The sequence below is a fragment of the Bos indicus genome, chromosome 1 (genome assembly GCF_029378745.1).
Source record: "Bos indicus isolate NIAB-ARS_2022 breed Sahiwal x Tharparkar chromosome 1, NIAB-ARS_B.indTharparkar_mat_pri_1.0, whole genome shotgun sequence".
Classification (NCBI taxonomy): domain Eukaryota; kingdom Metazoa; phylum Chordata; class Mammalia; order Artiodactyla; family Bovidae; genus Bos; species Bos indicus.
The window spans coordinates 98,086,062-98,111,997 of NC_091760.1; the positions used below are offsets into that span (position 1 = coordinate 98,086,062).

At 43.1% G+C, this 25,936-nt stretch overlaps 1 protein-coding gene across 8 annotated transcripts in view; it reads left to right on the forward strand.

Moving 5' to 3' along the window:
• Positions 1-25,936, forward strand: part of MECOM (MDS1 and EVI1 complex locus) — a 627,727-nt gene that overhangs the window by 772 nt on the left and 601,019 nt on the right. The gene's annotated exons all lie outside the window — the stretch shown is intronic.

The following is a 25,936-nucleotide window of genomic DNA, read 5'->3' on the forward strand; positions in this document are numbered from 1 at the left end:
GGAGAGAGAGCGAGAGCGAGCGGGAAGGGGTGGGGTGGGTGGGTGAGGTGGGGGTGGGGGAGAGGAGATGCGAAAGTCTCCCCCTCCCCTCCCCTTCCCCCCAGGCGGAGGAGAGTTGCCTCTGGCCAACCAGCTAGTCCCGGGTGTGGGAGGGGGAGCGGGGGATCGGGGAGGGGGGGGCGGGCTGGGGAAAAGAGCCTTTTCGCGCCTCGGTTTGTTTCTGGGGTTTGGGGTGGGTGGAAGGCTCGGAGGGAGCTACAGTGGCGGCGGCGGCGGCGGGCAGCCGTGGTGGAGTTGGGAAAAGTTGCGAGGCGGCCGCTGGAAGTTGCGCGGGCTGGCGGGCTGCGCCGAGCGGCTGTTGCGGTAGTGGGCGCTGTGCGCTCTGCCGTGTTCTCCAGCGTGCGCGGCGCGGCGGGAGGATTGGGGTGGGGAGTGGGGGAGACGAGGGTGGAGGCTGTAGTCCGGGTGTGTGTGTGTGTGTGTGTGTGTGTGTGGTGGCCGGGGGGGCGGGGGGGCCGGCGCGGGCAGAGCAGAGCTACCAGCTCCGCGGAGCCGCGGGCAGGTGGGGAGAGAAGAGGCCCCGCGAGCGCCTGGAGAGCGCGGACGAGAGGGCGCGCAGCCAGCGGCGACAGCAGCCGAGGAGCAGGAGGCCGAAAGGGCGCGCTCCGGCCCGCGAGCTCCAGGCTGGCAGGGCGCCGAGTGACCCCCAGGGGGCGGGCTGCGGGGACACTGGGCTCGGAGAGGGCGCGGCGGAGCCTCCCGCGCTGTTTCTGGACGCAGCCGAGGTCTTGGGTCACTAACCCTCCCCGGCGCCCCCTGCCTGCCCGGCGTGGAGCGGCCTTGGTCACGCGGGAAGAGGGCGATTGAGTTCGGGGTAGGGGCGACGGGACTCCCATCCCCCATGCTTCTCGCCGAAGTGTTGGGTGGCTTCGGCCGGCATTGCCCGCCGAGCCGACACTGTCCGAGAAATCGGTAGCATCAGCCGGGAGTATAAGCTACGGGACTGGATTTGTCCAAATGCTTCTATGTCGAGTCTAAGGGGACCCGGCGGTGCCGAGTCCAGGAGCGATCCGGGGCAGTTCAAAGCGCTCCTCCGCAAGGTGTCAGCACGCGGGGCTGCAGCAGCCTCGGCAAAGCACAGGCCGCCGTTCGCTCTCCCGCTCGCTGAAAACATAATTCTCTTGTTTTGCGTGTGGATCAGAGAACGTAGAGATAGGGTGGTGGGTGGGATGCTTCTCCCAAGTGAACCCCTAGTCTCCCCCACCTCTGCATATTAAAGCCAAGTAACGCCCCGAGCCTTCCCGCCTTTGGTGTCCCCGCCGCAGCCGCGCGGAAGGCAGCGGCACCTCGGGCGGCTGGGTTTCTTTAGTGGTGAGAGTCCGCGGTCTAGCCCAGCGAGATGCTGTCATCTTAGGCGCCTTTCCAGTGCTTCTTCCAGTTCTCACCCAAGCACTCCCTCTCGCCCAAATACGTTTCCTTTCGCTCTGGTCTCAGGGATCAACCTATATATAGGAGTCCTTGGGCCATCAGTCCATCTATTTCTCTTTTGGATATTGTTCATTTCACTTGGCTGCGACAGTGTCAAAGCGCGCCTGTGGAACTCCTGTTTTTCCTGTTTGCGTTTAATGGGGCCGATGTCTTTATTTTCATCGGAGGAGGAATAAATGTACATATATGCTTGGAGGCCTGTGGGCTTCAATTCCGACTGAGGGTTAGGGGTGTGTGTGTGTGTGTGTGTGTGTGGTTGCGGGGACGAAGCGGGGGGTTGAGAGCCGATTTCAACTCTGCCTAAGTTGTGAAATGAAAGCCGAACCCTTCGCGCGCCTCATTGCCTGGTATCCGCCGAAGTGAAAGCAGAACACAAAACCCTTCGAATTTTCTTGGGCGACTTCTTCAACTATTTTAATTACCAAGTTGTTCGCTGCCGAATTCAAACATTCCCGCACGCACAGCCCACTCAACATCCAGAAACCGAGTCTGGTTTCCTGTCTGAGGATACTTGTCATTCATCCAGTGGGAGACCCGTTCATTTTGTCTCTAGTGTTTCTAAGGATGCCGCTGCGGCTTTCTGATAACTAGATGCGAACTCTCACAAACTTTTCTTGCTAAGCCTCAGGTTCCCGCTGGCGCTGCTCCAGCTGTTGCCAACACGGCTGCCTTTCGGACAGCAGCGCTGCTTTATGCAATTCTTCGGTTCTAATCTGGGTAACGAAGGAAATCATATTAAAACTAAGAATTTTTTGTATCTTGAAGCGGTATTTCCTTCCCCGCGTAATGCGTGAGTTTCCGAGCGCAGGGCGGAGATAGTCGCTGACCCCTGCTGTGAAGCCAGCGAAAACTTCGTGGCTGTGTCTGCACCGGGTTTCTTTCTTTTTCTGGGTTAGGAAGAGGCAGTGTGACCAGCATACTTTAAAAAACAAAACCACCCTTTTTGTTGTAAAAGTAAACACTGCAGTGGAATCAAGTCACTTAGAAACAGTTGTTTCCTCGACTGTTATTCTTCAGGTATTTTGTAAATTTCTTTGGTGGCCAAGTCTTGTCGCGATCTTGGCTACGGTACAGGATTCCAAGGATCCAAACCAGGGACCACAGACCCTGAAAGTACCTCTGAAGTTAAACTCAGAATGAATGCACAGCCTACTTCCCGACTTACAGGGCTTGTTTTTTTCTTACACAACAGTTAAAACCGATACATTCGTTGCAAATCATTTGGGAGGAATAAACCATTACATTAAAAAAAAATAAGGGAAAAGCAGGAAGACTGACATTTGTACTGTCTAAAGATGGTGGCTTTTATTCCCACCTTTAAGAAAAGAAAACTAAAAGCCAAGCAGTCTCTGGCAGCCGGGTGAGGCTTCCCAGCCGTTTTCTTGGGCGGCCAGGACAGCACCTGGGCCGTGCCAGAAATGCCAGTTGCAACTGTTTCCTTCTGGTGATGGGAAAGAAGTGAAGTTGGATCTGTCTAGCGCGTCTAGGGCCCGAAAACCGAAGGAACCCCCCCCCCCCCCGCCCCCACCCCAGTTCTCCAAAGTGACACCCGGCAGGGTTTCAATCACAGCAATGAACGAGTTGCAGCGAATAACCCCCCTTAGCTACCGGGCCACGCAGAAGTCTTGTAAAGACCCAGAAGGCGATGCGATTAGCAAGACCCCGGTGAGGGGAGGGCGGGGGAGGGGGGGCACTTGTTACTTGTACACTTGATCTCGGTTTAAAAAGAGGCTCTGAAGTAGGTAAGGTAGATGACGACTCTTCCTCTCCTGCTTAAACGCCTCCCCTTAGTAAGCCAAGTACATAAGATGGCAAAGAACCGCAAGCCTAGGTTCCAGCCTCCACTGCCCCATGCCTATCTACTTGCGTTTTCCTTTATCCTTTAAAAAGCTCAGATGAAAGCACAAAGCTTTGCTTAAAACACGCATTTTATTTGTTTATTTCAGTCTGCTTTTGAGGAGGGGGAAAAAAGCGCTTGCCCTGCGGAGGCCCCGTTTAGGAAGGCGGTTTATTTACCATTACTTGACCATTACCCTGGCTTAGGGCTTCTTTATTGCATTTGGCACTTAGAACGAAGCATTTCGATGTGTTTCGCCAAAAAAAAAAAAAAAAAAAAAAAAAAAATCTGTGTTTAGGGGAAGGTTAATAACGTTTTTCATTCTCCCCTCACACTCATCTTCAACACTCTGGAAGGGGACGGTTCATTAGCTACAGGGGCTGGAAGGCTGGAATAAAAGGCTCCTTTTTCAGGTTTTTATTTGTGAGGGGCCGAGGAGTCGCAGGTCTGGGGGCCATTGGCTGCGGTGTGTCTGTGTAAGTGTGCCTGAGTGTGTCTTTTGCAGGGTAGCCCAGCTCTTGGCTTTCTGAGCGGAGGCCTCCCCTCACTACCCGTGGGCGGGCGCGGCCTCCTCAGCAGGCAGACATTCAACACGTAGGACGCTCATCGAATAGAAATTAATGAGTCATCCCGACGTTTTTGCTTTCTTCTTTTTTAAAAGTTGAGGGTAATAATTCAGTAAGCAGTTTTCCTTTAAACATCTTGTCGTTTGGGAGTTTATTTTATTTCATTTTTTTTTTTTTGCGACTTAGGGCCATGTTATCCCAGGCTGCAGACGTCGCCTGGGGCAGGAAGGCCACAGCTGGGGACTCCTGGCTCCATCCTCCCGGGCCAGGAGGGCAGGGGAGCACCGACTTGTTGCCCTCGGCAGGCCAGGCCCAGTCTCCTCTCTCCCCACACATCCTCCGTTTGCCTCTGCTGGAAGCGGGCCCTGAAATGGAGAAACTTGACTTGTCATCTGCTGGCCACTGGCTCTTACCGTGTTCCCAAGGTACTCAGAGCTTGGCAGAGCCCTATTCCCAAGCGCTGGGTACATCGTCCGTTCACTGCCGTCCCCCCACGACCCCTCCAATCATCTCGAAACCAGGCCGGGTGGGACTTGGGGGTGGAGCTGGGGAGGCCCTAGAGAGGAGGGAGGTAGTGCTCACCAGAGCGCCCTCCCCTCCGCACCTCACTCCCCCAGCTGCTCGGCTGCTAGCTCCCAGGCCCAAAGCTTCTTCCCTTTCAACATCAGAGATGCTGTGTGCCTGGCGCGGTGCTTCGCTTGGAGCCTTGTTTGCACCGACCTTGTACAACACATGCACAAACATACACACACACACACTCTCTCACAGCTCAGGGGTTCAGGGACACTTACCCATTCACTCTCTCGGGCAAAGCAGGCCCCTTCCTAACCCCCTGGGACCAAGGAGAGAGGGGCTCTGGGGAGGTGGAGCAGGAGCAGACAGTCACTCCATAAAGATGCTGGGCACATTTTTCTGGAGAGGTGGTTAACCCTTCTTGAGCTGAAAGTCTCAGCTCTAGGCACTTTCTACAAAGATCTGTGGGGTCTGCTTTTCTTTTATATGAATCACTAGTTTCCTCCCCACTTCATTTGCCAAGGTCCTCTTTCTAAAATTAGATTTTCCCCTTCCCACTCTTGAATTTACCAGGGAATTCTCAAGGAAATTGGCTGGGTAGTGAGAACAAGTGTGAGGAAGAGGATGAAAAGGAGACAAACAAATGGAACAAACAAGAGAGGGGAGAAAGGAAGAGAAGCAGCATGCTGCTTCTTCCTAGATCTCCAGTTTGCACACAGATGGGTATTTTTTTTTCCCCAGTAAATGAAAAAAGTGTAATCCTTGTTAATTACCTTTGCTTACATGCCATACAAGAAACTTCAGAGACATTTCTACATAAGGAAGAAACTGTTTACAAAACTCTTTCAAAAGTGTGACATATTGCTCTAGTTCAGCACTAAAAAGCTAAACACACTTACCGTCCTTTGAAGTGCCCTGGCCAGGGCAGCTTATTTGAGTGCGGTTCAGATATTGCTGTGGGTATAACTAATGGCCTCTACCTATTTAGCTCAAGTGGGAGGAGAGAAAGGCCTGAATTCCTTGTCCAATGGGTCCCTCTGGAGACTGGATTCTGGCTCCTGGCCAGTTCTGTACAATGTCAACATTGAATATTTGAATTCCCAGACTCTATTTAACAAGTTTCTAAATAAATAAACTCATTGTGTGTCTGTGTTTAAAATTATTTCACCTCTTCCATAAAAGCCACAGTGTCTTATTACACTGGCCTTGCAAGTTGATTTTTTTTTTAAAAAAATAAACAAACAAACAGAGCTTAAGTATTTTTAATAGGCAGATCTTCACAATATGTTTTACAGAGACATTCTCTCATGTGTGGCTGGGTAGGAGCTATTTAGAGGGATCTTGGGCTGTTCTGTGTGATGTGGTAGTGAATTATACTAAAAACCAGGCTAAGTTCAGAAAGTCAGTGCAATATTAATCACATCTAAAGGGAGGCCTGACTGTGTAAGTGTACTGTCTTTATGTATTTGATAATTTTGCCTGCTGGGTCCTAGAAGACAGAGAGCTTCACTGATGTGTCCTAAATGGCTATCTGTAGGCTACCACAGTCCGTAAATATTGGTAGGTGTGGAACTTTGCCCAGATGGAGTTTTCTTTCTGAGCACTTTTTCTTTATCTGTGTCTGTCTCTGTAAGTTGGAAGGGGTAGATACACATGTTATCCTACTGTTTCAGCATGGGTCTGAAATGGACCATATGAATTCTATGGTTTTACTCATCTCTCAGCATTTGAACATCCACAGCATTTTTATGCAGATTGGAACGTACTTGTTCTAAGAAGTACACGCATAATTAAAAAGAAAAGGCAAGTTCTGGTCCTCTTGAAAGTGTGGACCACATCTGGAGTTGTTAGGAAAAAAAGTGGAATTCACTCTAATTTATGTGTATAAAGGACAACATTATTAAAAAGAATGGGATTTGAAAGGGCACACAGCAAAACCTATAACATTTAGCTGGTAACATGGAGAGCTCAAAGCCAAGAAAAAAATACCACTAACCCATGCAAACCTTAAAATAGATTACAATGACCTCAGCCATTTTCATTTTAAAAAATAATAGCCATGATTAAAATGGGGGGAGTGTTTTACTTGGAACTATACTCTTCTGCATTATTATAAGAGCTGTTTTGTGGTTAAAGAACTGTTGCATTATAGAAAAAAAAAAAGTGAATTTTTAATCAAGTTCCTGACTCTTCAAAAGCTCTCACTTTTGAAGTACTTCTTATTTTGGTTTTAGTTATTATTCTTATTCATCAACAAACATGCTGCTTTTAGCTTGTATATATAGCCAAATCCTTGACTACTAATGTTTGAAAAAATTCTAAAGGAAAATTTTATTTGGAGAAGAGATTTTTATTAATTCCTATAGTAACACCAGAGTAGGAATTGGTGGCTATAAAAAAGGAAGGACCAAAGCTTTCTTAACTTAGTTTAAGAACCTGCTTAAAGGACTTAATTTTGTGTGTTAAGGTTGTTCAAACTATGACATTTATGAAAGTCTTTGTAATAGCACTTGGTGGGCTTTGGGGACAAGCAGACTTAAGAAACAAATACTGCTGAGTAGGAATGAGCCATCTGGTCCTGAAGGTTACCACTGTGCTCGCCAGTTTGCATCTGGGTGTGGTCCCTGATTGAATAGCCAGGTCTTCTTCAAGCAATTGAATGCCTCTGAGCTCCAGGATCTTTACTTGTAAAGGAAGAGTTATAACATCACTTTCCTAGGCTGCTGTAAGAATAAATTGGAGTAAGTGTACCCCCTGTACCTCAGTCACAGCCATCACTCAATCAATCTCAGTCACTTTCCTTCAGTTTGATCTGTTACATTTTCCAAATTTTTAAGACATCCTCCCCTCCTCCCCATTCTGTTTTCATCCAGTCTCATCTGTAGACCTATTTGCATGTATATAGTAAGCAGTTTGTATATCTCCTCATCAATCACGTCTTCAGAATAAATGGGAGTCATATGTAAAATTTAGACAAGTCAAAACTGTCTACAGCAAGCCAAACTAAGTGGTACCTTTATTCTGAAAACTTGAGAATCTTCCTTTGCCCCTTTTTGGGGGAGGTGAGGGACACTTTGTGCATACAGTGGGAATTCTCCTTTGCTCCACAGGTGTTGGCATTGTATGTACACAGCCTAAGTTTAGTTGTGCATACCCTCTGGTTCTCATGATCCCTTGCGTATGAAAATTTTACTTTTAAGAGAATGAGTTAAAATTTTTTTTTTTAAATTATTAATTTATATATTTATATTTTTGGCTACAACATGTGGCATGGGAGATTAGTTCCTCTACCAGAGATTAACCCTGGTCCCTCTGCATTGGAAGCATGGAGTCTTAACCACTAGACTACCAGGGAATTCTGGAAATGAGATTTGTAGTTCACTTTACTACTCTAGAGAAGACCTTATTCTCTAAATGAGGTCAGAGTAGAGCAGAGCTTGTAAACTTGAATGCCTACAGGATTTGGCAGGTATGACAAATGCATGAGGCATGGTGGTGTACGCACCAAGCACTCTCTTATTTTTATTTAAAAATTTTTTAATATAAATTATTTATTTTAATTGGAGGCTAATTACTTTACAATATTGTATTGGTTTTGCCATACATCGACATGAATCTGCCATGGGTGCACATGTGTTTCCCATCCTGAACCACCCCCCACCTCCCTCCCCATCCCATCCCTCTGGGTCGTCCCAGTGTACCAGCCCCTAGCATCCTGTATCCTACGTTGAACCTGGACTGGCGATTCGTTTCACATATGATATTATACATGTTTCAATGCCATTCTCCCAAATCATCTCACCCTCATCCTCTCCCTGAGTCCAAAAGACTGTTCTATACATCAGTGTCTCTTTTGCTGTCTTGCATACAGGGTTATCGTTACCATCTTTCTAAATTCCATATATATGCGTTAGTATACTGTATTGGTGTTTTTCTTTCTGGCCTACTTCACTCTGTATAATAGGCTCCAGTTTCATCCACCTCATTAGAACTGATTCAAATGCATTCTTTTTAATAGCTGAGTAATACTCCATTGTGTGTATGTACCACAGCTTTCTTATCCATTCGTCTGCTGATGGACATCTAGGTTGCTTCCATGTCCTGGCTATATAAACAGTGCTGCGATGAACTTTGGGGTACATGTGTCTCTTTCCCTTCTGGTTTCCTCGGTGTGTATGCCCAGCAGTGGGATTGCTGGGTCATATGGCAGTTCTATTTCCAGTTTTTTAAGGAATTTCCACACTGTTCTCCATAGTGGCTGTACTAGTTTGCATTTCCACCAACAGTGTAAGAGAGTTCCCTTTTTTCCACCCCCTCTCCAGCATTTATTGCTTGTAGACTTTTGGATCACAGCCATTCTGACTGGCGTGAAATGGTACCTCATAGTAGTTTGATTTGCATTTCTCTGATAATGAGTGATGTTGAGCATCTTTTCATGTGTTTGTTAGCCATCTGTATGTCTTCTTTGGAGAAATGTCTGTTTAGTTCTTTGGCCTATTTTTTGATTGGGTCATTTATTTTTCTGAAATTGAGCTGCAGGAGTTGCTTGTATATTTTTGAGATTAGTTGTTTGTCAGTTGCTTCATTTGCTGTTATTTTCTCCCATTCTGAAGGCTGCCTTTTCACCTTGCTTATAGTTTCTTTTGTTGTGCAGAAGCTTTTAATTTTAATTAGGTCCCATTTGTTTATTTTTGCTTTTATTTCCAATATTCTGGGAGGTGGGTCATAGAGGATCCTGCTGTGATTTATGTTGGAGAGTGTTTTGCCTATGTTCTCCTCTAGGAGTTTTATAGTTTCTGGTCTTACATTTAGATCTTTAATCTATTTTGAGTTTATTTTTGTGTATGGTGTTAGAAAGTGTTCTAGTTTCATTCTTTTACAAGTGGTTGACCAGTTTTCCCAGCACCACTTGTTAAAGAGATTGTCTTTTCCCCACTGTATATTCTTGCCTCCTTTGTCAAATATAAGGTGTCCATAGGTGCGTGGATTTATCTCTGGGCTTTCTATTTTGTTCCATTGATCTCTATTTCTGTCTTTGTGCCAGTACCATACTGTCTTGATGACTGTGGCTTTGTAGTAGAGCCTGAAGTCAGGCAGGTTGATTCCTCCAGTTCCATTCTTTCTCAAGATTGCTTTGGCTATTCGAGGTTTTTTGTATTTCCATACAAATTGTGAAATTATTTGTTCTAGCTCTGTAAAAAATACTGTTGGTAGCTTGATAGGGATTGCATTGAATTTTGACATGGAGCCTTTGTACTCCAGAGCTAGAGGCAGTGGCGGGAATTGCATCAAGCTGAGGGTTCAAGCCTTGTCTAAAGGTGCCCTAACTCCCTGCTGCATTTGGGAAAGGTGGCCCAGTGCTGCTAGGTCTTCCATGTGTAAGAGAAGCCGCATACCGGGATTGTTCTGTGAATTTTCCTCTACTTCATAATGTTGACTCAATTTAAACAGCAACATACAGCATTCTGCAGGTCCAGCCAAACACCTCTACCTGTCACGTATAGTTCATGGACCCTGGTTTTGCAACGTCTGGATTAAATGATCTACAAAGGTCCTTCAAAGTTCCAACATTTTACGATACCCACAAGGCTTCCTTAATATTACCTTGTGTTTCTAAGATCTGTATCTTCTTCCTCCACCCCAGAGTTACTCTGTGTGTGTGTGTGTGTTTTGATAGGTGGAAGTACTTATTACAGAATCTGATATCTGGCCATTTATCTGGAAAAAAAGTCTTTCTCAGCCATGTTGTGTCTTTCTTTCCCTCCACGCTGCTTCATCATTAATTGGCTTAAGAAAATAAACTGAAACAGTCACTCCCCATCTCATAGCCACTGGTCACCATTCTTCTTTATTTCTCCCTCAACCCAATTCTTTGATTTGTGGGTTGGGGGTTGAGCAGTAAATCATTTGGAGACAGTTTTCTGTGGTTTTCCTCGGTGGGAGAAGAAGTCATTTGGCTACTGTGGGTATCACAGAGGAAGAGTTCACTCCTGCTCCCTAGGAGGGTCCAGATGTCATGTCCTATACATCTGTAACTGAAGAACCCAGCTGAATTTAAACATGAACCTAAGATGGAGAAATTAGTTTTTAAGGGACAGAGGTATTATTTGACAAGAATGGCTCTCCTTGCAGCAAGGTTGATATATTCAGGGAACATTTGAAAATAAACACACATTATTCTGTTTATTGTCATGATTTGTATTTTTAGCAGAAGTGGTGGGTGAAGAAGAGGTAAGATTAAGTCCTACGGACATGAAGGTCGAAGTATGGTGATAAAATACTGACACGACAGATTTTCCCAATAATGTCTAGACTGAGAACTCTATAATATCTAAATGAGTACTATAGTCAAGGGACTGGTCAATAAATACTTGCTAACTTTCAGTTAGCATTGTTAGCAAAATCATCAGATAAAGCAATGCTTGTAAAGTAGTGATGAACCATGCCTATAAGTATTACCAATGGGTTAGGAGATAAACTCCCAGTTTTTACACCTGACACTGAAACCCCAATTTTTTTAGTCAGGCCTTTGAGGTACTCCCACTCTTGAGTCAGATGGTTATTCTGAGCCCACGTTCTGACATAGATTGGCCTTGGGTCTGAGTCCTGATTCCACCAATTACTAACTGTGTGAGATAAAGGCCACTTAATGTTTTTTGGCTACAGTTTTCTTAATTATAGACTAAAGGTATTTTCTTCATGGGAGGACTTGATGAACTAATGTATTAAAGCACCTTACTATTAAATGTTTAATAGTAAGAGCTCAACACATGTTCATCATTATTTTATAAGACTTTCAGGCTTGTTTGTCTCCCTATCCAAATTAGTCCGTTCAACCTGATTTGTTTAATCATTCTGCTTTTCTCAGTCTTTTGTCAGCCTAGTCTTGTGTCTCCATCTTCCAGCCTTTGGCCACAATGTTGTCATAGTCTGTAGACCTCCCCATACAGTCCTCTGACCATCAACATCTAACTCCTTTAAGAGTTAGTTGAAAGGTTTCCTTCTTCATGTGGTTCATCCTCAACCCTCCTGGAGACATGTTTTCTCTATGTTTTTTCCTTCCAATAGTATGGAATTATTTTTATCCTATCATCATTTGGATATTTTGTTATAAATTACTTTCTTCACTTTCTGTATCTTATTTTTCTAGCTAAACTGTAAAACTCTTGGAGAGTCCATTTCTGTTTCATACAGTCCCCATTTCTATGCTTTGCATGTTGCAGATATCAGTACAGTTAGGTGATGGTGGTTAGCGATGGGCTTTGCTGGATTATGTGAACACCTTCAATTTCTTTGCCTGTAAAACCTGTGCAGTCAGGTACTGTCAGTGCTAGAACTCGGGGATATCTGACACTTTAATTGCATACTAAATCCACAGTTGGCTTATTTTGACAGTGATAAACCACCTGGAAAGCACGTTTGGAAAGTAGAGTATTATTCCTAATTTTCACCAATAATGCTCCTCATTTTGCCTGTGCAGGTTTAACCTACGGCTCCTCACTTAAATTACAAATTGTTATTGATCTACACCTGATCTTAAGGTTTATGGAAACGCTGCGCTGGACTTGATTCCGGAGACTGTAAGTGGAATCAAGATAGAGACAGTGAAACAGTTTGTGGACTCATGTAATTCCGAGGGATTTGGGGGCAGTCAGCTTTACAAAGGTCATCAGAAGCCAAGGTTTTAGACAAATTCCAACTCTAATTCAAACAATAGAAACAATAATTTTGCTGTATATTTTAATGTTCATTTATAATGAAAGTCTCTTTCAATTTAAGGCTGACCAAGTGATGTTGCATTCAGTCTTGTTTAACTGATCAAACTAATTTCACCCACCCAATGGGGCCCCTTAGTTCAAATCAACCATGTCTTCTTCCTCCCATTGAATCCCTCTACCCCTCTCCCCTACTTACCCTTTTACTAATCTCTCATCTCTGTGGTGAAAACAGGACTATTTGTGCCTTGGACAACTGTCCTCAAGCTCTGAATGACTGCATGGTTTCCATTCCTGTTAGAAGTTTTCTTCCTGCAATACCAGCCTGGAGTGACTTTTTGTCCTGCTCTTTGAGCTGCTTTTAAGGCATTGGAAGCCCCTTTGACATGAAACTTAGAAACTGAGAACCACAATTTTATACTGTAATGCTGATTATAGACTTTATCTTTGGCAGCAGCCATGAAATTAAGTAGTAATAAAATGTTTCATGATAAAATGAAAATGAAAATGGAGGGATTGAGCAACTCTCTTGGTTTCTGATAGGGTCATGGTTTTTAACCTTGTTTAGAGTCTCAGATACCTGTGAGAATCTGATGAAAGGTATGAAGTCTCCTTCCAGAAAACGCATATGTTTTCATATATACATACTGCTACTGCTACTGCTACTGCTAAGTTGCTTCAGTCGTGTCGGACTCTGTGTCACCCCATAGATGGCAGCCCACCAGGCTTTCCCGTCCCTGGGATTCTCCAGGCAAGAATACTGGAATGGGTTGCCATTTCCTTCTCCAATGCATGAAAGTGAAAAGTGAAAGTGAAGTCGCTCAGTCGTTTCCGACTCTTAGCAACCCCATAGTCTGCAGCCTACCAGGCTCCTCCGTCCATGGGATTTTCTAGGCAAAAGTACTGAAGTGGGGTGCCATTGCCTTCTCTGTCATATATGCATAAAATATCCTTAAAAGTTTTCATACAGTGTCAGTGGTTCATTGACTTCTAAATTCCAGCCATAGGTATTATAATGGTTCATTCATGTGAATCAGACTTGCTGTACCCTAGTATGTTTGTTATGTAATGTCTTAAAGTATTTAATCAATATTTTTCATTATCTTAGAGATATTTTTCCTGCTTAAAAATTTATACTTGCTCTAAAAATTTAAAAACTGCCAAAACAAGCACACCAAAAATGAAAGTTCTTTGTTGCCTACCCTCTTTTGTCACATATTGCCCGCCGATGGCTCCTATATACCATTCAGTGTAGTGTGTCTGTTAGCACGTATGTGTGTATAAAGTTACAACCTTTTACAGCAATTTGCTTTTCTCTTTTTAAATAACTTAATCATATACCTTGGACCCTTCCTGTCCCTATGTATCAATCTAACCAATTCTTTTAAAGGCAGCAGATCCTTCATCGTTTGGATGTGACACATTTTATTGAACCCTATGGTTGACATTTGAATAGCTTCCAGTTTTCAGAACAGGACAGAGAAGTTCCCTAGCCCAGGACTCTACGGGAAAATGAAAGTGAAGTGTACAATTAAAGGAAGCTCACAGTTCAGGGTGAAGTGTGCTGGCCCTTGAGCCTCAAACACAGTGGGGCTTTGGGAAGGTCACAGAGGGTTGCCTCACCCTGTCAGGACAGATCAGATTTCCAAGTATCTTTACCCCCTGAGGTCCAAGGGTCGAAGCCCAGAGCTAAGGTACATCTTTGTGAGATACACTGTGATATATCAGTGACATTTCAAGCTTCCTGGATTGTTTTAGACCTCATATTTATGACCTATTTCTATTTTCTCCTGCTGTTCAGCACAGGCTGTAGCTGAAACCAGTTCACATACCCCTAACTGTATAAGAACAAGTAAGTTGTCAGGGTTTCAAATCTCAAGTTTCTGTTTTGAAATTACAATTTCTTTGCATGTACTTTTGTTTTAATTGGAGGATAATTGCTTTACAATATTGTGTTGGCCTCTGCCATACATCAACATGAATTAGCTACAGGAATACATATGTCCCCATGCATGTACAGTTTTTACCACATTGTGTATACAGCAACCAACTAATGGGACTAGGTAAATGCAGTTTATTTAAAGCCAATAAAAAAATTTTTTGATGCTCTTTTAAAAATTACCCACAATAATTTCTAACCTATGAATTGGAAAGACCATTTTTATAGGAAAATGTTTTTCACTGGATAACCATACTATGGGAAATTTTTTATAATGGAAACTATCTCTTACTTTTAACTATAGCATCAAAAATTTGACAGTATAATGTTACACACTAAAGCCCATCAGATGCAAAATTCCAGTTTTTGATTATAAGTTATAAACCAGGATAGAAAGACTTCTGAAAAGTGGTTTTCTTTGGCAATGATGTTGTTGATTAAATATAAAAAATTCAGAAAAAATTAGTTCAGCCCATTCCTTTACACAGAGGTTACAAAAATGAAATAGCTTGGCTTTGGTTCTAGTGGGAACAACTTTGCCTATTAAAGCTCATTAGATTAGATTAAAAACACACTAGACATTTTAGACTGAATTTGAAAAGGCGCCATTCAAGGGATCAAAATTTAGTCATATAAATCTTTTTAAGAATTAATTTACTTTGCAATTTTGGTTCCTTAGAGTACAGTATTTGTTCCAAATTCAAATATTATTTTTAATGGATGCATAAAAGTTGTTCCATGGGGCATTACTCTTGTTAACATTTTTAAAGCATTTTTTAAAGGAGATCAATCAAATCAACTCAATAAATAGTTATTGAGTGCCTAGTATATAAAAGGCACAATGAACAAAACCCTAGAAACACTGACTTTCCTGAAAATATTGAACATCAGCACTCAACAGACATACATGCTGCTGCTGTTGCTGCTAAGTCGCTTCAGTCATGTCTGACTCTGTGCGACCCCATAGATGGCAGCCCACCAGGCTCCTCTGTCCCTGGGATTCTCCAGGCAAGAACACTGGAGTGGGTTGCCATTTGCTTCTCCATGACAGACCTACATATACCCCTGACAATGGTTTATTAACTGAGAGAAAGACCACTGTGTGCCTGTTGCTGGTTATCAATGACTACATTGTGGTTTCATGAGCCTGGAACACTGAATTCTATGCCTGACTCTTCTCCACATATACTTTGCTAACTTTGCTAACATTGTGAAGCCACATACTTAGCAAACTGCAGTGCCATTCCAAGCATTGGGGGTCTTCCATTTGACAATAATACCATGCTTCATTTCTCTTAATCCCTGTCAGATGTGGAGGTCATTGCTTGCCTCACTAAGTTACTTACATGCTAATGCTGATGGTTTCCATTCAAGATACTTGAAAACAAAGCCAGGCCCTTATAAATACTTACTCTTGGTGACTGTTATGCACTCATTTAGCAACTGTTCTGTAATTGTAGGTGAAGGGAAGATAGCAGCATACACACACACACACACACACACACACACACAGAGGCAAGGCCCACATGGAGTTCCCATTCCAGGGGAAATAAACGTGAATGGTCATATACTTTCAGATGTTGACTTGTGGTCTGAGGAAGATAACGGTGGGTAATTTGCTAGAGAGCACCCAGGACTTATTTTAGAAGCATGGTCAGAGAAGACCTCTCTGAGGAGGTGACACTAGAGCAGAGTGATATGACGAGTCTGTTGTTTAAGTGTTTGAAGTGTGCCACTTTGACACTTATGGCTAGTGTATTCAATCTTCCTGGTTCTCTAACCTAGGGCAAAAGCAGACAAGACGTCAAAGTATTGTCATTGATTTCATTTTGTACAATGCACTCACAGATACCATATACATTTTTAGCTGGCTCCACAGCCTGGGGGTCAGAACAAACGTTTTTGTGTATCTTCTTTTATAGATGGAGGGAGTGGGAATTTTGGGTTTGATCTGTAAACATTAGGTTGGTGGCAGCATCAGAGAACAAATTGGGTTTCTGGACACATAATTCAGTCCAGTTAAACAAATATTTATTGGACACCATTTTAATAGCCTGAGCCAAGCGTGGTGTTGGGCACTGAGTGTACAAAGAGAAATAAAATCAGTTTTCTGCCCTTGAAGAATTTACAGTCTTTTGGGAGAGACAGAATGCGTGGGCAGATGTCTCAGTACAGTGGGCTCAGGGTAAGCCCAAGGGTCACAGCCCTACTCTGGTTGAGTCACAACCATCTGGACAGTGGTACATGGCCGACGGCATACCTTGTTTTACATCTTTTCTGACAAAACATCCTTTAACCGCCCCAAGCTCAGAAAAAAACTTGTTTCAAATTTGAGGGTTAAAAGTTTGTATGGGTGTAGAAACGCTGGGCTGGAAGAAGCACAAGCTGAAATCAAGATTGCTGGGAGAAATATCAATAACCTCAGATATGCAGATGATGTCACCCTTATGGCAGAAAGTGAAGAGGAACTAAAAAGCTTCTTGATGAAAGTGAAAGAGAAGAGTGAAAAAGTTGGCTTAAAGCTCAACATTCAGAAAATGAAGATCATGGCATCTGGTCCCATCACTTCAGGGAAAATAGATGGGGAAACAGTGGAAACAGTGTCAGACTTTATTTTGGGGGGCTCCAAAATCACTGCAGATGGTGACTGCAGCCATGAAATTAAAAGACGCTTACTCCTTGGAAGGAAAGTTGTGAAAAAAAAAAAAAAAAAAGAAAGTTGTGACCAACCTAGATAGAATATTCAAAAGCAGAGACATTACTTTGCCAACAAAGGTCCGTCTAGTCAAGGCTATGGTTTTTCCATTGGTCATGTATAGATGTGAGAGTTGGACTGTGAAGAAAGCTGAGCACCAAAGAATTGATGCTTTTGAACTGTGGTGTTGGAGAAGACTCTTGAGAGTCCCTTGGACTGCAAGGAGATCCAACCAGTCCATTCTGAAGGAGATCAGCCCTGGGATTTCTTTGGAAGGACTGATGCTAAAGCTGAAACTCCCGTACTTTGGCCACCTCATGCGAAGAGTTGACTCATTGGAAAAGACTCTGATGCTGGGAGGGATTGGGGGCAGGAGGAGAAGGGGACGACAAAGGATGAGATGGCTGGATGGCATCACTGACTCAATGGACGTGAGTCTCAGTGAACTCCGGGACTTGGTGGTGGACAGGGAGGCCTGGCGTGCTGCAATTCATGGGGTCTCAAAGAGTTGGACATGACTGAGCGACTGAACTGAACTGAATGCATTTAAATGCATTTCTAAATTTATCTTCTGAGCCTTCAAATGCCTAGGATGGAGGACATTTGTAAATTAGATGGGCAATTAAATGTTTCCTGAAAGATCCCCTGCCCCTACTCCAGTCACCTTTATCTGTGGTTAGGGAGACACTGAACACTGCTGTAGGAATGTGGTAAGATGCAGAGTGTTTGAGTTGTGAACCCATAGCCTTCGGTCTGCACCTGAACAAAATGCTCTTCCCACACTCACCACTTTAGTGTATTTTCTCTCTGGTGCAGCTAGAACAAACTTTCTAATTACAGTTCAAGAAGAAGTTCTTCCCGGAGATTTCCCAAGAGTTTCCTCCAACTCCTTGCCACCTGAAGCCGTGTCTGAGAGCAAAGATGTGATGCCCAAACTGAAATCCTCATGGTTTCAAAGGTGCACCTTGCTTTTAGGCTCAACATTCGTCTAGTAGAAGATAATGCTATCCAAAGACTGCAAGTGGGTCTTAGGAAGCATTACTATGAACAAAGCTGGTGGAGGTGATGGAATTCCCACTGAGGTATTTAAAATCCTAAAAGATGATGCCCTTAAAGTGCTGCACTCAATATGCCAGCAAATTTGGAAAACTTAGCAGTGGCCACAGGGCTGCAAAAGGTCAGTCAGTTTTTATTCCAAAGATGGACAGGAGCTCAGAGAAGTGGCTCCTGCTCGGGTCGGCATGTGATTATGTTGTTTATAAAACAGAAATCAAATAAAAAGCATGGCCCTCTCATCCAGTTCTCTTTGCTAAGCATCTTGCTGTGCAGTGTGTATGTGTGTCTAAGCTAATTTTCCAGCTGCTAGGCCTGGCGGAGAAGTCAGTGTATCCAACGTCATTACTGCTAGGCACAGTGTGAAACCCTGAGCAGACTCCCCATTTACCTGAATGCATATGATGACAGTGATCTAAGCATCCTTACTGCAACATTAAAACACCAGGAGAGATGTTGTTTGACTCATGAAGTAGTATTGTGTCTTCATTTCTTTGGCCTAAAAATACTGGGTAGATGAATCTGAAGAGGATGGGAAATGTCAAGGTAAAAAGCATTATGCATCCAGGGCTTTCAAAGGGCCTCATGATCTGTGGATCAGATCTCTCTTCCTGCCCTTGGGTTATAATAATCTCTCAGTCACCAGGGTTTTAGTCTCAAGAAAAGAAAATACTGTGATACCTAAATGATGAGCTGTACCTTAGGAAACCTTCCAAGTGAATCTGTGGCATAGGCCAGGACTGGTAGACTGCTTCCAGGGTATATGGAACACAACCATTTATTTCCTTCTTTCACTCTCACACAATTTGCCTGGATGATATCATAACATTTCATTATGTAGAGTTGACAATTAGTAATAATTTTCCTAAGAAGAAAATGCTCTCTGGAGCATTTTAAATCCTGTCTACTTAGAAAATAGATGCTTATTTTTTTCTTAGGTGAGTTCATTTCAAAAGTTCAGAATATTTTGGGTATCATGGGCATGTTTTCTGAGGGATGATGTTCACCAGAATATCAAAACATAGCCTGAGTCCCAGCTTTGCTACTCGTCAGCCTGGTGTCCTTTGGCAGGGTACTGACTCTTTGAGCTCAATGTCCTCAAGTATAAGATAGGAACAGTACCTCTGCTTTGGCTTCCTTTACACTGCTGCTGCTGCTAAGTCGCTTCAGTCGTGTCCGACTCTGCGACCCCATAGACGGCAGCCCACCAGGCTCCCCTGTTCCTGGGATTCTCCAGGCAAGAACACTGGAGTGGGTTGCCATTTCCTTCTCCAATGCATGAAAGTGAAAAGTGAAACTGAAGTCACTCAGTCGTATCCGACTCTTCGCGACCCCATGGACTGCAGCCTACCAGGCTCCTCCATCCATGGGATTTTCCAGGCAAGAGTACTGGAGTGGGGTGCCATTGCATTCTCCTCTACACTAGTAATGTCAAAAATGAGATAACATATGTGTAAGCTTTTGTAAATTGTAATGAACTGTGTAAATTTAATACAGTTCTAAAATTATAGAATATTAAAAATGCTGCAAGGGATTAGGCATGTAGATTCTGGAGCCACATTGTTTAGGATGACATCTTGGCTCTACTACTACCAAGCTGTGTGGCCATGGACAAACTACTCAGCCTCTCTGCGCCTTAGTTGCTTCATCTGTAAAATAGACATAATTTACAAAACAGCAAGTAATGGTACTAATGAAGAGTGCTGAATGTTCACATGTTATGAGGTTAGTTCTCACACCTCTGTGTTTTGTTATCCTGGTTTTGTGGGGAGGGCACTTGGAATACACTAGTTGTTTGCTCCAGGCCTTTCGGTTCTGAGCACAGAGCTAGGATCCAGCCTGGATTTGCTTTATACCAAAGCCTAAGAATTTACTGAATCTGAACATTCCACTGCCTTTTTTTTTTTTTTAATTCAGAAATAAAAGTGGAACATGACATTGCCTGGGCATTCCAGAGCTCATAAAGGTAATAAGATTTTTCATAGAGGGCACCTTCATCTCAAGAAGTAATTTCATACAATTCTCAGTAAAGGGGAATTTTGCCACAGTTGATATAAGTAATCTTTTCTATGACAAGGGCTGCTTATCTTCCTGTCTTCCACTTTCTTCCTAGAGTTATCTGCAGTGTGGTTTTCCATCACTTTATGTTTTTAGTTTTATTTAGGTAGTTCTACAAATCTTTGTTCAATGGATGTCTTACTTAGGAAAGACTTCGTCACTTAATTGTCTGAAATCACAAGCTAATTACACCTTACAGTTTACTAGTCAATAGTGCTGAATTCAAATTCCCATTTTCTGAACAATGCACTGTGACTGTAAATTCGCCCAAGGTCACCAGTGTGTTTTTAAGGCAAGAAAAGCAAGCCACAACTTTATGAGTCTTTCCTCTGTGCATCGCATCTGAAAGCAAGTCCTCAACTTTGTTCTGATAGCCAAATCATTTGGATCTTGCAATGAAGTGTTGGACTAGGTGCATCGTTGAATAATCTGTGGGAATTAAATAAGGGGAGGGCTAATAAGGTCTCAGACTTAGTCTGTTGTTTGGTTTGTTTATTTTTGGGGACAGGGTAGTGGACAAGTTAAGAGAAGATTGTTTTTGTTTTAGTCACTAAGTCGTGTCCGACTCTTGTGACTCCATGGACTGTAGCCCACCAGGCTCCTCTGTCCATGGGATTTCCCAGGCGAGAATACTGGAGTGCGTTGCCATTTCCTTCTCTAGGAGTTCTTCACGACCCAGGGATTGAACCCACTTCTCCTGCATTGGCAGGTGGTTTCTTTACCACTGAGCCACCAGAGAAGTCCTAAGAAAAGATTCAAATATAGCTGGATAGAATCACTTGGAGAGCTCAAATATACCAGTGTTTGGGATCCACCCCAAACTAATTAAATCAGAATCCACGGTTGTGGGGCTCAGGTGGTGGGGAGCAGTGAGTCCCAGAAATAAGAAACTGGGAATAAGGAGATGATTTAAGGAGATAGCAAAGATAGTAAAGTGGTTACAAATGCTTCAGTTCAGTTCAGTTCAGTTCAGTTGCTCAGTCATGTCCGACTCTTTGCAACCCCATGAATCACAGCATGTCAGGCCTCCCTGTCCATCACCAAATCCCAGAGTCCACCCAAACCCATGTCCATCAAGTCGGTGATGCCATCCAGCCATCTGATCTTCTGTCGTCCCCTTCTCCTCCTGCCCCCAATCCCTCCCAGCATCAGGGTCTTTTCCAATGAGTCAACTCTTTGCATGAGGTGGCCAAAGTATTGGAGTTTCAGCTTCAGCAGCAGTCCTTCCAAAGAACACCCAGGACTGATCTCCTTTAGAATGGACTGGTAGGATCTCCTTGCAGTCCAAGGGACTCTCAAGAGTCTTCTCCAACACCACAGTTCAAAAGCATCAATTCTTCGGCGCTCAGCTTTCTTCACAGTCCAACTCACATCCATACATGACCACTGGAAAAACCATAGCCTTGACTAGACGGACCTTTGTTGGCAAAGTAATATCTCTGCTTTTAATATGCTATCTAGGTTGGTCACAACTTTCCTTCCAAAGAGTAAGCGTCTTTTAATTTCATGGCTGCAGTCACCATTTGCAGTGATTTTGGAGCCCCCCAAAATAAAGTCTGACACCATGGGGGTAATTCCAGGACTGTATACCTTTTATTGTATGGCTTCCTTTTGACTTTTATAAGCACAGAGTTAGAATTTGGAAAGATTCTCTTAGCACTTGGCTCCATGGACTTGCTTTCTGCCTATGACTTCTGGTCTTTGTGGCAGTAATATGCAAGAGCTTTCCAGTTGTGAAAAGCCACTTCTGGGGACACTGCATCACAGACAACGGATGGTCTTTTGAGAGTCCAGGAACTTTGGTGTCTTTTTGACCATTTTGATCTGGTAGTCATTTCTAAGGAGACAATAATGCTTTTCAGATAAAAAATAATCACAAAAACAACCCAAACAAAAACAGAATCAGCAGCTGCCTGGAGAGAGAGCCCTTTAATATTGCTAGTTTCTTTCATCTTTTGGTTTTCTGGAACCCTCAACATGAATGCTTGTACCAACCTTTTCATGCAAAGGGACTGCTGGAAATTCCAGAGAAAGCATGGAGGGAAAACAGAAAATGAATTGTTAAAAAATAGATGTCTCAACCAGAAATGTAAAAAATGCAGAGTAGGTTTTCAGACGGGGATTGCGCTGTGTTTTAGAAAGTTTGGATGTTGAATGCCAGTGACCATTATGCTTGGCTGGTTTTAATCAATGCTATCAGTCACTCACTTCCTTATACAGGAAGATGTATTAAATAAACATGTTGGATGTTGTTGGATGGTCCAGGTATGTTCAGTTGCACCTGAGTGCACACTAGCTCAAGGTGCCTGGTGGTTCTGGAGGTTTCGTTGAGCTCAGTGGGATAAACACCAAAACAGGCTACATGAAGAAACACAAGACATTTGTGTGCACTTGTGGTGAAGGAGAATGGCTTTACTGAAAGACAGAATTGAGCCAGCAACAAGGCATGAGTGTGTATTTATAAAACGTGTTCTTGTGTGGATCTGTGGACAGTTGAGGGTCCCTCCTTCAGTTTTAGTTGAAGTTGTATGTTTCAAAATTATTAACCATGACACCCAAATACTCCAAGGAATTTCATTTGGATTCTGCCACTATTTCAATGATGATAAATCTAATTGCCCCTTTGTTTTTTCTTTCAAAGTGATCACTTGCATTTTCTAATTTTTAGGACTTTCTTCAAACCAAGTGTAAAGGGATAAAGTAGTTCAGTTTAAAAAAGAGAATAAAGCCATATTTTCATAAGAGCTTTTGAATGTTTATTTTGATTATAATGCCAGTGTAAGATGAATATAAACTATAAAATGCCAGGAACCAAGAGTATAATTTTCTAGCCTCAGGAGTGGGGCTACAGAATCACACATATTTGAGATAATCTGTGTATTTTAAGAGCATTATAAGCTGCAGTGCAAGAGGGGTTTTGCAGCAAAATATATGGTCAGCGAGAGAAAATAGAATGATTCTATTCTGCAACTGAGGCTTGAAATAGGAAGACGAGAGTAACTTTTTCCAGGCCACCCATAAGAGAAACGTGGTACAGGGAAATGATTTCTTAGCTACCAGACAGCTTTCAAACCCATTGCTTTCAGAGAAAATTTTTTGACTTATTTCCTGGGAATGGAGGATCTGTAGTAGAGGTCCATCCTTTTCACTGTGCAGAAATTACTCATTTCATTCTCACTGTGGTAAATATTGGTTCTGCTGTCGATCTTCTTAAATGCTGTTGAGATAAAATAGGAGATCTGCTAGGAGATGAAGGCCCAGGGCTAGGCCAGAGCTGTCTTGGTGCCCTCAGTTAATGTTTAGGAAGCTTCCCTTTGGGGAATGATTATTTTGTATGAAGGATTCTTTTAATAATTTTATATGTGACCGATTTCTCCCTTATGCAGCTTCTGTTTTGAGAGTAAGCAGAAGGAAATGGTAGTAATAACAAAATTGGTTTTTGCTCATTCACACTTTTCTGCCATTTGGATTATTGAAGTTGTGAGCGGGGAGACTGGACGGCAGAAGCAAGGATGTGAAAGAAAAACATAGGTGTGTGGGGGAGAGAGGATGTGCGAAGCAGAGCAAACCGGATGTGCTGCTAAGAGGATTTGTTTAGAAAACACAGTGCTAAGAGTTCAGTATTTAAACATTCATATTTGGGGATTCACACATCTCTATTAGCAGTTCTGTGGAAAGGAAGTTTAGCAAAAGCATATTGATGACTGATGTAATTTAATTAGACTCTGGCTTCATAAATGCAGCGTTATTTGAATGAGACGTTGAATCCTTTGATTTCCTGAGAAAAATGGCAATTTGGTTTGCTTCTGAGTTGGTAGCAGACATTTCTACCCTGGTAGATAAGTTTGAGAATTCTAACACTTTATTTTCCTTTCTGTTCTTTCCAATTGAAAACTATTTGTTATTATATTTTTTGTGTGTTTCGAAAGTAGTATTAAGGGTTCTATATGTTTACATTGGCTTCTCTAGTAGCTCAGTGGTCAAGAATCTACCTGCCAGTGCAAGAGGAGTGGGTTTGATCCCTGGGTCGGGGGGATCCCATGGAGAAGGAAATGGCAACCTACTCCAGTATTCTTGCCTAAGAAATCCCATGGACAGAGGAGCCTGACGGGCTATAGTCCATGGGGTCTCAAAAGAGTTGGACATGACTTAATGACTAAACAACAACATTGCTAAGTTGCTTCAGTCGTGTCCGACTCTGTGTGACCCCATAGACGGCAGCCCACCAGGCTCCCCCGTCCCTGGGATTCTCCAGGCAAGAACACTGGTGTGGGTTGCCATTTCCTTCTCCAATGCATGAAAGTGAAAAGTGAAAGTGAAGTCGCTCAGTCGTGTCTGACACTTCGCAACCCCATGGACTGCAGCCTACCAGGCTCCTCTGCCCAAGGGATTTTCCAGGCAAGAGTAGTGGAGTGGGGTGCCATTGCAACAACATATAAGTGGGTAAAATAATGGCATAATTTCAAAATTAGAAGAAAGACGAAGTTTGGCCAATTACAGCAACCATTTGTAGACACTTCTTATCCTCCCTTTCAACTTTGCTTCTCTGATCCAGATCTGTGATGACAGATATTTCTTTCTTGCACCATGCCTTCTGTAATAGCTTCAAGAGATTTATCAGGTTTACGGTTCCCTGGTAATTTTACTCTGCCTTACATCCTTTGGAGGGTGGGTTTACTACCACATCCAGAACAAACTAGTAAGACTTCATAATGATGTTAAAATCAGTCAGTTGACCAAAGACATGTAATGCTTTTTTAGATGGGTCTGCAGGATGAGGTAGGGGAGAGGACTTGTTCTTTTGGCCTTTGTTTTGAATAACATTCTGGCTAGGGAAAATACCTGAAACCGTGTGAATTGATCGCTCCCTCTCTGGGGGAGTTTGGCAACGTTGGAGGCCTTTCCATAACCATGGCGACTCTTCCAGCCTGCTGTCCTTTTTCTCTTTGTCTTTTCTGGACTGCTCTTTACTTCTGGCCAAGAGTCTTTCCTTTTCACTTTTTTTGTTCTTAGTTGGCCCGAGAACATACCTTCCAGTTGATGAATATGCAGTTTTCTTAATGTTTCATCAATTACCCGATACATTTTAAATCCCATTTGCAAGTATTTTCCTTCTTCCTTGTCTCCTCCTCACATTTTAAATGGATAAAACAGAAGTTTTATTTTTCATGTCTACCTTCCTGGTCACCATCTGCAGCATCCCTGGGTTCTCTTTAAGCCATTCTGTTAGATTCTTTGCTGAAATGAAATATATGATTAATAAATGGGGAGGCGTTTACTCGTGATTGATAACTACTTTTAGAAACACTGTCATTTGCAATTCATTAAATGCCTTATTTGCCATTTATATTTACTGAAAATTGATACTCTGTGTATTAGTTCTTTCCCAATGACAGATCACTGGTAAATGTATAATTAAAAGAGAGCTTAATTCTAATTTGTCTTCATTTCTCCTTGAAATAGTTTTACAGCTTTCACAGGGACCTTCTTCTCTATTCCAGTATATTCCCACAATTGTCCTCTCTTGTTTCTGAATTTCTTTCCTCAGGGCCATGTCACATTGTCAGATCTAAGTTCAAATTCTATCTCTGCCCCTTGCTATGAGACTTTGGACAAATTGCTGACAGTCCCAATCTCAGTTTTCATATCAATAAAGAGAGAGAATACTTCTTTTATAGAACTGGCAGGAGTTTCAGTGAGATAATATATGGGAAGTACTTTGTTAGCAGCAAAATACACGTAGGACTTCCCTCTGATCCAGTGGTTAAGACTCCAGGCTTCCGCTGCTAGGGGGCACGGGATCCCTGCTCAGGGAGCGAGATCCCCATGTGCCAGGTGACATCAGTTCAGTTCAGTCATTCAGTCATGTCTGATTCTTTGCGACCCGGGGACTGCAGCACGCCAGGCCTTCTTGTCCATTGCTAACTCCCGGAGTTTACTCAAACTCATGTCCATTGAGTCGGTGATGCCATCCAACCATCTCATCCTCTGTCGTCCCCTTCTCCTGCTTTCAAGCTTTCCCAGCATCAGGGTCTTTTCAAGTGAGTCAGTTCTTCTCATCAGGTGGCCAAA